The sequence below is a fragment of the Rhamphochromis sp. 'chilingali' genome (assembly GCF_963969265.1).
Source record: "Rhamphochromis sp. 'chilingali' genome assembly, chromosome: 2".
Classification (NCBI taxonomy): Eukaryota; Metazoa; Chordata; class Actinopteri; order Cichliformes; family Cichlidae; genus Rhamphochromis; species Rhamphochromis sp. 'chilingali'.
Window position 1 is genome coordinate 69,966,167 of NC_137930.1, and position 9,845 is coordinate 69,976,011.

General features: G+C 38.6%; 1 long non-coding RNA gene across 1 annotated transcript; it reads left to right on the top strand.

Annotated features, from left to right (window-relative positions):
- The first annotated feature begins 2,467 nt into the window (after window positions 1–2,467).
- LOC308392112 lies at window positions 2,468–4,323 on the top strand. The gene is made up of 3 exons (XR_013970759.1): window positions 2,468–2,619; window positions 2,859–2,953; window positions 3,844–4,323. It is a non-coding gene; the product is annotated as an uncharacterized lncRNA (long non-coding RNA).
- Window positions 4,324–9,845: the final 5,522 nt, after the last annotated feature.

Genomic DNA, 9,845 nt, shown 5'->3' on the forward strand with positions numbered 1-9,845 from the left:
GGATCCTTTCAGTTTCTTTCCTTGTTTTAACAGTGCTGTTTTCTGTTTTCTGTTTGCAAATCTCACAATGATGGCTGGTTTGTCACTGTCATTTTTTCGGGGTAGAGGGTGGCAAGCCTCAATGTTGTTATAATCCACTTCCACACCTTTGGACCGTAGAAAGGTAACCACTTGATGCTCCGTGGAGTTGACATCTTCCTCTCCTGGCCCTCCTACATTGTCAGTGGCGACCGCCCGGGCGTATGACCGGGGTTTGATGCGAAGCCCCGTGATGATAACATCGTTCATCCGGGTGTACTGCTCCAAATCCGCCACTCTGTTCTCCAGGTACGCCAGCCGCCGATCCTTCTCGGCGTTCTGGATGCGGAGAGCCTTAACTTCAGCGACCAGGTCCAGGATGGCTTTCTGCTGCAGTTTGACAGTAGAAATCTCCTCTGTCATAAACTCCAGCGACTTCTTAATATCGTCTCCTTCCTCAGCTGACAGAACTTTTTTCGGGCCCATGCTGAGAGACGCTCTTGTAGCTTTGCCGTGACGACCGGCTAGCTAGTTGATGCTAGCGTCCTTCCTCTCACTCACCGCTACGGTTCAAAAACATCAACTTATGAGTTTTCGAGAGGTCGCAAATGACGAGCCACCACAGGTTTAGTACGCTGATCTTCAAAAAAGTCTCGAAAGTTAGAAAGACGTCAAATAGGTGTTGTAAAAATGCTTTATATCCTTCTAGTGCCGAGAGCTCGAAAAAAAACTCCTCTTCACGCCGCCATGTTATTTTTTTTATTTATGTGGATGTTCTCTGGTGACCTGTAATCGTTTTTCTTTAGTGCCAAAGACTATTACCTCAGTTTTGTTTTTGTTTAGCTGGAGAAAATTGTGGCACAGCCAGTCATTAATTTCCTCAATGCATTTACCAAGAGCCTGTACAGGGCCTCGGTCTCCTGGTGACATTGTGATATATATTTGTGTGTCATCTGCATAGCTGTGGTAGTTTATTTTGTTGTTCTTTATAATCTGTGCCAGTGGGAGCATGTAAATGTTAAACAGAAGGGGTCCCAAGATGGAACCTTGGGGAACTCCACATGTGTTACTTGTCTGCTCAGATGTGAAGTTACCTATTGATACAAAGTATTTCCTGTTTTCTAAGTATGTTTTGAACCAGTTTAGTACAGTTCCTGAAAGACCTGCCCAGTTCTCCAGTCGTTTGAGTAATATGTTGTGGTCAACTGTATCAAATGCTGCACTGAGATCCAGTAAAACTAAGACTGACATTGTTCCACTGTCTGTATTCAGACATATGTCATTGAACACTTTGGTCAGAGCGGTTTCAGTGCTGTGGTTCTGTCTAAAACCTGACTGGAAGGCATCGTAGCAGTTATTCTGTTTTAAGAAGTAACTGAGCTGTTGAGAAACTGCTTTTTCAATGATCTTACTTAAAAATGGGAGATTTGAGATCGTAGATGACCTGTTGTACCTCCTGAGCTACAGCCACCCTATTTCACATTATAATGACATTTCAAGTCATTATGGAGATGAAATAAAGAATAAATAAATCTTGTATGAATCAAGTGATCAGTTAAAAATAAATCAGTAAAATAAATACATATTTTGAAACACACTTTAGTGTCATAAACATGTATTTTTTATTAAGCATTTTTCATTAACCAAGATAAATCACAACAGCTTTTTTGATGGTTAGATGTAGAAAAGAAAACAAAGCATTCACCCGAGCTGCTGAGCACATGGAGCATAAAAGCCTTCGATGCTCTCCTGCCTAACTGCAGAGAAGCAAATCTCTACCACTAACATCAGCACAAAAACTCTACACCTGGAGTTTTTAAGTGTAATATGTAGGTGACCTAGTGCTTCTGTCCCATATTTTGCATTATGACTATTTACTGTGATGTGAACACAGCTTATATATTACCCCTACTAACGCTTAGTCAGAGGTGCTCAGTGATGGTTATTGAAGATGTGTTTGTTTGCTTTCTTGCTGCTGTGATTTTGCTCTTCCAGAAACATCTCTAGCAACGGACTATTGTGTAGCACACCCAGCCTCTTTCCACTTAACATCCCTCTCCTCAATGCTGCATTTTGTGTGAAAAGCACGTTGGCACACCCGTGGCAGTCTTGACATGCGTAAATGTTCATGTTGCCAGTGTGTGTCATTACCTCTGTCCCTCTCCTTCTTTCTCTCTTTCTTTTTTTTTTGTTGTTTTTGCAACTGCCCTCTGTTTTCTTCTGTCTTCCTTTGGCTCTGCATGCACCAACAGACAAACACACACAGACACACTTACGACCCCCCATGTCCCATGTGCTGGTCCTGGCTACAGCTCCAATTACCTGGTGGCTGCAGCAGTAGGCCCCTAAATAGATTGTAGCACCAAACAGGCATGTCTGCAAAGGATCGCTCAGTGGGAGACGAGGAGGAAGTGGTGGGGGAGGAGCAGAGTGAGGGAGAGGAGGAAGAGGGGTTGCTGGGCTAGAAAGAAGCTGGAGGACGAAAAAGCAAGGGGAGAGTAAGCAAGAAAGTTGGGCTACAAACGAGGCGAGAGAGAGAGAAGAAAAAGAGGTTGTCTAAGCATTTGGACTGAACAGGGAGGAAATGTCCCTCATTGCAAAGTAAGTAAAGATCAAGAAAAGAAGGCACATTTATCTCCATTTTGCTAAATCCACTTGACATGTCATACAAATTTAAAGCCATAACTTGCAGGTACATGTTACATAGTTGATTTGTGAATCCGTTTCTCTCAATCTCTCTGTATTTTATGTCATCGTCATCATTCCCACTCTGTATTTTGCTCTCCCGTCTTTTACCGTAATACCCCTTTTCTCCTCTCATCCCTCCCGTCTCGTTTCAGCTCGTGAAGGATAAGAGGAGAGAATGAGGAGGAGGAGGAGACAGAGGAAAAGGAAAGCTAGCAGAATAAGGGCCACGAGTGGGTGAGAATGAAAGGTGGGTGAGAATGAAAGGAAGCTGTCATTTCCTACAGAGCTTAAGAAATGATCTTACTGAGCCTAATGCACGATACAATTTGTGTGATTTATACAAAATAGAAATAAAAGCAAATTGGCATTATTGATCTATTTTTGTATCCAAAAACAAAACTGCCACATTAAAGCAAAAAACATCATGAAAACCTGCTGGATACATTCAACAGTCTTAATAAAACTGCAGCGAAAGCTTTTTATTTTTATTTAAATCTCTATCTTTAGTAATGTGTTTCAAAAATTAATGGCCAATGTTACTACAATCAGAAGGAGAGTAGCTGTTCTGTCTCTTTATGTTGGCTTGAAATCACATAAAAATAGAAAATTATTCGTTATTGACACAACATTATTTGAACAGCAATACTGTCCTATTAAGCAAAATCAGCCTTGCATTTATTACACAAATGCAGGAACACTTTACTTTGAATCTTTAACATCACACAATCACATTGATAATTGTATATTAATACACATAGTGATATATATCAGTGTAGTGTGTCAATAGTCACACACTTTGTATTGTTATTACATTGTGTTTTTGACTACAAGCCACATTCGCCCATTTGTGTGCTTTCTGTCACACACGCTCGCACTCTAACGGACGCATCAGGGCAGTTTGGGGTTCAGTATCTTACCCACGGTCACCTCGACGTGGGGACTGGTTTAAACCACCAACCATCCTGTGGGAAGACTGCCTGCTTAAAGCCAGACTTCTCCAGCCACCACATTACACGCCATGAAAATTATATCTTTAAATATATTTACATCAATACATCATTAGATATAGTGTAATAATACATAAACATTATGAATATATGAAATGCCACATTAATGTCAACTCCATCCATTTTCTAGCACTCGGGGGAGTAGCAGTCTACAAAGAAATAGACTGGCATCCTCCCACGAGCCACCTCCTCTAGCTGTTCTGGGGGATACCAAGGATTTCCTTAGCTAGCCAATAGTAATAATGTCTTATCATAACTGCACTACTGTATAGCTCTGTGTAAATAATCATTCTGTACATACGATAATTTTTAACCCTACAACTGTTTACAACTTGCATAGTTCCCATTTCTGTATAACTGTATATCTCAGATTTCTGTAAAGTTATTTATTTCATATTCTGTATAGTTTTTCATATTTATATCCTGTTCATAGCCTGTACATAGCTTGTACTCACTACAGCCTGTACATACTTATAGTTATAGAATATTCACAACATACTTCATACCGTGTACATTATAACATACCATAATAGACCCATTTCTGTAATATACTTACATATCTATACTATTGCTAATATATATTGTAATATATCTATATCACTAAAGCACTTCTGGATGGATGCAAACTGCATTTCGTTGCTCTGTACCTGTGCATGTGCAATGACAATAAAGTTGAATTCTATTCTATTCTATTCTATTCTTTTATTGAGCATGCCTCCTAGGTGAAACACCTCACCTAAGAGGCAACCAGGAGGAATCCTAGTCAAATGCCTAATGTATAGGAGCATCTGCTCTACTCTGATCTCCTCTTGAATGACGGAGTTCCTCTCCCTGTCTCTGATGGTGAGCCCAGATACCTAATGCCTTGATTATATTCTGATGGACACAAACAGCTGGAGACCTGACGGGTGAGCAGTCATTCTTCTTTGAAGCCCACTGCCAGAGGCCATTGTGTATAGTCGGTACACTGTTTCTCCGAAGACAAGTCTGCGAGGTTCCAAGAAAACAGGCAGGCACACTGACCTTCCCCGTCTGATGACATAATTGATGTCACTCAAAAAATAGACCCTAGTGGAATCACAAAACATATAATTGAGACTTAATTAGGAAGCTGATTTTCCAAATTCCATTCGCAGTTTTATTCACAATCTGAGAATGTGGGCAAGAATGTTGATGAAGCAGTAAACTCAGCAGCTTTGACACTCACCTTTTTCTTACCACAACAGACTGTGGAGGCTATGCCAACCCATCTGTCAGTTTCCGTTCCAATATTAACCCCACTAGTGAATGAGAACCCAAGATACTTGAAAAACTGAAATATTTTCATTTTCCACTTTTTTCTGAAAACCATGTCCACGTCCTCGTGGTTCTCCTGCCACTACACATTTAGCTGCAGACTGCCCCACATCATTGTTCATTGAAGCTCACGTTGTAGCTTCAAATAAGCCAGAAAAATCAGAGACTTGATGTTAGGAGCACCGTCTGGCTCTTGGCTGTGCCTAGAAATTCTGACCGTAACAGTTATGAAGAGAGCTTGTGATGAAGGGCAACCTATATCTCGATATCCCATACTCCCCAAGCACCTCCAACAGCCCAAAATACACAGTTGAATGACTTCTTCTAGTCCAAAACCACACAAAGAATGGTTTTTGTCCCATGAACCCTCCTGTATCCTCCAGAGGATAAAGATCAAGTGTTTTAAGACCAGGACGAAAACCATAATATTATTCCTGAATTTGAGGTTAGCCTAACAGGCAGACAGTCATCTTCAATATCCTGGCATAGACCTTCTCAAGGTGGGTGCTGTTATCGTGTTAGTCATGTATTATCTGTTGTATAAATACATTAGACATGCATTAGAATATCTGTGTGCTCTGATACCTTTATTGATAGCCATATTATGTAATGCTCACACATGTCTGAAACATCCTGATGTTGACAACATCTGGTGTTGAAACTCCTCCTGTAACAAGCATGCTCTTCAGTTAAAGGTCTGTTCCCGTAGCTCCCATGGTCAGTTAAACTTTAGCTGTGACAACCAAAACACACTGAACTCATTCAAAGATTCAAATATTCAATTCGATTCAATTCAAGTTATTTATATAGCGCTCTTCACAGGATAAAATCCACAAAGTGCTTCACAGCAATATAAAAGCAGATATACAAAAAAAAACAGCACAATCAAGCATTCAGCACAAATCTAATTAAAAGCTAAATAAATGAGTCTTAAACTGCTTTTTAAAAGAATAAATACAATCAAGGCAACATAATGATGGAGGGAGAGCATTCCACAACCTGAGGGCCACCGCTCTAAAGATCTATCTCCTCTGGTCTTAAAACGTGTTCGTGAGACTACCAACAGCCTTTGATGAGATGATCTCAGGCTGCGAGAGGGAGCGCGGGGTTCTAAAAGATCAGAAATGTAGGCAGGGGCATCACAATTCAAAGCTTTAAAAGTCGGTACCAAGATTTTAAAATGAATTCTGAAATGTACTGGAAGCCAGTGTAATGAATGTAAAGCTGGTGTAATGTGCTCTCTTTTTCGTGTCTTAGTTAAAAGCCTTGCAGCAACATTCTGGACTAACTGGAGACGGTCAAGATTCCTTTTGCTCAAACAAAGATGACGACTGTTACAATAATCTAAGCGAGAAGAAATAAAAGCATGAATAACCATTTCTTTCTAACTCGGATTTTTTTTCTCATACTTTACTGTGTCGTTACTCATGAAGCGATGTAGCTTCATGTGCCTTTGTAAGCACTTTGTGTTTAACAGTCAACATTTATTCCCTGTCAGGTCTCACAAAGAGATAGTTGTTCATCTTTGTGGTGGTTTGTCATGTCATACATATATTGTATTTCTACATTTATTTATATAACATATTCTTATGAACTTTATTGTATCTCCTGTCTCCACCCTGAAAAGAATTTGAATGAATAATAAAGTATTATTTACTGGTGTCCTCAGCAGAAACTAGAGCCATATTGCTGTCAGATGTTTCTGTTATAGAATCGATGTTGTTTTGACGGACTCGGTCTTAGAAAATATTGATTTGTGTGTACATGTTTTTTACGTCACTACAATAGAAAGAGTAATATTAGTCCTATAATAACATTTAAGACCTGGAGCTGGACTTGTTTAGCATCAGGGTGTGAAAGAAGTCATTTCTGTTTATACTCCCACTGATGTGTTTTTTCCCCCTTGAACAAGTAAACATATAAGGCAGTGTAATGCTGAATAGATTATATAAAAGAGGATACTATGATTCACAATAATTACACTGTTCAACACTATGAGTCATAATAATTACACCATTCAGCACATTTTGTAGATGAGCAGGCTTTGTAGTGGAAAAGAGTCAGCAACACCTTTGTGGAAGACAAACAGCTCTCTGCCGAACTATTGCTTAAATAGATTACCAGCAAGATGCACAAAATCATACACAACAGCAGATGAAGTTAATACAGTTGTGAGTTTTCACTTGACTCTCTGGCATCTTGTATAAAAATAGCATGTAGATCCTCTTTTAGAAGCAATAACTTCTGTGAGATTTTTTATCAGTCTCTAATATCATTGTGGAAACATTATAGTCCACTCTTCTTTACAATATTGCTTTAAGTTCTTGGAGGTTTGCGGACATTCATTCATAAACAGCTCTCGTTTGGGCTCGTGAGTCTATTTCAGTAAGGTTGAAGTCTGGACTTTGACTCAGACATTGCAACACTTCGATTATTTTCTCTTTCAGTCAGTCTGCTATAGACTTGCCGGTGTGCTTGGGATCATTGTCACATTGTGTGCCCCAGTGTCATCCAAGCTTTAGCTGTTGGACAGATGACCTCAGATGAACTCTTCTAGTTTACAGAAGAGTTTAAGGTTGACTCAGTGACTGCAAGGTGCTCAGGTCCTGTGGCTGCAAGCCCAAATCATCACCCCTCCACCACCATGCTTAACAACTGGCATTCAGTGTTTATGCTGATTGGCTGTGTTTGGTTTTCACCAAAGGTGGCTTTTAAGGACTTCCGGGCAAAAGCTCATTCTTTATAAAAAGAACATGGCAGCACAGCTTTGGTTTGCAAGCCATACTTGTTCATGTGTAATTTCTAGCTGAACTTTATCTCATTAGACATGCTTACTGTGGCTCAGAGTACGGGGTGGGGCATTATAACACATTTGATAGACCCAGACCAGCAAACTGCCAGAAGTTCTGCTTTTATAGAGGTGGCCACATGGTCTGATGATCAATAAGTACATTTGCAAAAAAGATGTTATTCAAGTCAAAGTCAAAAACCACATGTACAGATCATACACAGGAATTTGAAGTTGCAATGCTACCACAGCCCTCAGTGTACAATGAACAACTAAAAGATAAACAGATCAAAAATAAAATTAAAAAAAGTGTTAGAAAAATAAAAAGTGTTATTCATGGGTCTGCACAGAGTCATGTGAAAATGTTCTTTTTTGCATGACTGCAGCAGCATTCAGGCTTGACTATGCAAGCAATTTTGAATTCAACATTAAGTGTCTAATAATAAACATTAGATAAACAACTGGAGTTTACAATTTCTAATATAAACCCTAATTAAATGTCATTCATGTTATCCAAGTGTTTACCCAAAGCTGTTCAAATGAGATTAGATGTATATGAATTCCTGGAACTCTTACAACAGAGTAAAAGTTACTATCACTCCATTAAAGTAATAGTACTGCATTTAACAAAGTAAATAAGCTCTTTTTTTCTTCCACTTATAGTTAAAAATAGATTAATTTAATAAGTAAGTTTTACAAATATTACTATACTAAACAGTGTTTGGGCTGCTTGTTAAGACTGCCAGTGTTGATGCATTAACATATTTGCAGAATTTGAATCTTGCTGTAAGTCAAATTAGGGCAGTTTTAATGTGTCTGAGCCATATTTAATATTTTCATTCTATCTTTAGTAGTAGGTGCAACACGAAAAAGATAAAAATGCCCTAGCACACAACGTAAACACGCATTAAAGTGAATATTCATCATTCATTTTTATACATAGCCAGAACACAGTCTGCTTGGCTCAACTTGGCTAAAATAAATCTATATTTCTTTTTTCAGTCATTTTTCTTTAACCTATTAATAATGTGCTTTTTTAGAGTGCTTGCATTATTACTTAATTTGACTGAGATATACATATTTACACAGCACTGTTTGTACTCTACCTGCTGAGTGCAGCATGAATACTCTAAATATTATTATTAGAGTATTAAAGCCAAGATTAAATATCATCATGAGCTGGCACAGAAAACAACAAGGTTATTGAATGAAACTAATGAAAAAAAAAAAAAACTAGTCAAGTTTGAGCTCGTCTGAAGAAAAGGTAAATCTGGGAATTGAGCTTTTGTTCTTGATAAATGTCCTTTTAATTTTAGGTTTGTTGTGCACAGATGCATTTTTAAAGGTTTAATCCATTACTTCTGGCACTCTGAATAATTTTGAAATTTTAAATAAGAGCTGGGGAAATAAGTAGATGATTAAATAAATTATTTCTCTACCTTTTTCTTATACATATAGCACTTACAGCACCACACTGGCAAAAAATCTACAAGAAATATACAAGTAAATTTAACAGAATAACACAAAACAGTCATAAAATAATAATAGATTTAAATATAACATGTTAATAGATAAAAGGTGTCTTACAGCTCTGTTTAGAGCTCCAACTATAATGTCTTGGACAGTTTGCTCAAGGGACTATTGGCTATGTCCCCCAACAAATAAATAAGTAAAGAGAAAATAAACTCTATGCTTCTTCCTGCCCGTCACCAAACACTGCACACTTTTAACAAAGCATTTAGTAGCTAGTTAGCCAAAATAAGCCTAGTCCATGTCAGCTTTAAAGCTCCACCTGCTGTTTTTCCAGTAGCAGCAGACTTCTGCAGGTAAATCTGTTTATAGATAAGCGCTTGTTTCAATTAGTTTAAAAGCTGTGTGGTCTCCCTCTTTGTCTTGGTAGTGACATCAAATTCCACCAAATTGTTTGCAGCTTCTTTAAACTGAAACAAAGTCAGTGAGTGCAGAACATTTCAGTTGGACTAATGGCTACAAAGTCCCAGTATCAGTCGCTGGGTCTTCACAGCCCATCAGTGACTTTTACCCGGATT